A 1,154-nucleotide genomic window follows, 5' to 3' on the forward strand; every position below is an offset into this window, starting at 1 on the left:
GTGCCCCTGCGGGGACGCAGGTGAGGCGGCCGCGGGGCTCCGGGCGGCCGGGGGCGGCGGGGACCCGCACGGCGTGCGGAGAGGTAGGGTGCTGTGGAAATGCAGCTCTTTTCCCCCGCCCTTTTTCACCCCTGGCTTTTTTTTTTTTTTTTTAAATGTTATCATTTTGAAGCGTCCTTTCCTTCTGAAGGTGGATCGTCCCTTCTTGCTCAGCAAGATCCAGCGCGGGATGGGACAGGTCTCTCGGCTCCCCGGTTTGTCTCCATCCTGGCCACGGCACTACGGAGTGCCCGGTGGGGAGCAGAGCGAACCTCTGCCGCTTGTAGGGTCAGCGAGCCAGAGGTGCTGAATGCATCTTTACTCGTTTTCTCCCATAAGTTACATTAAGACCTTTTTCTGAGGGGGGAACCGGTTTGCATGGTTATCAAGGCAGGCTCAGCGTTTGGGATCTCTTTCATCTCTCTTTCGCCTTCCTCCTTTCACACCTTAATGCCAATAGCGCAAGCATCAGAGGAGGATTTTTAACAACCTTCCCAGACTCCAATATTGCAGGGTGTCATATGGAAGTGTCTTTGCCCGCAGGAGTTTGCAGCGTACAGTGGAGTAGCTTTCGCCCATGCACATAACTAGAGAAGGCATGTGTTCTTCCCTCTCTGGCTGTTTCTGGGCTTTAGTTGCATCAAATCCTTTAACTCTTTCCTCAAAATACAACCTGTGTTTTAATATACAGAAGGTTGGATTCTGTGTAGAGAGAAGCTAAATCATCCAGCTTTGGTAAGGGGAAGCCTGAGGGGGTGTTGCATCTGGTGTGAAATTATTCTGAGTATACTGTGTTTCCTGACATTGCGTATTTGCCAGATTTCTTCAGAGCTGGTCAGCGTTTGAATGGGCTGCCTGAAAGATAAGGCCAAAGATCGGACGTGATGCTTTGTATTAGTATTTCATATCTCTGGGCTTTTTCCTCAAAGGCTTAAACCATAACCCAGCTTAAGGCTAGAGGGCACTATGTTGCTGAGAGATGCTGATTTGTAGATGTAAAGCTGAAGAATTCCATCTACCATGGAATTAAGCATCTTGTGCCCAATTCATAGGAGTGGAAGTTTTAGGTCTCGTGTCCTCTCAGGTTGCCAGCTGGACCTATGCATTCAGTCTAT

Source organism: Haliaeetus leucocephalus, unplaced genomic scaffold (genome assembly GCF_000737465.1).
Source record: "Haliaeetus leucocephalus isolate CR32 unplaced genomic scaffold, Haliaeetus_leucocephalus-4.0 Scaffold184, whole genome shotgun sequence".
In the NCBI taxonomy this organism is placed as follows: Eukaryota; Metazoa; Chordata; class Aves; order Accipitriformes; family Accipitridae; genus Haliaeetus; species Haliaeetus leucocephalus.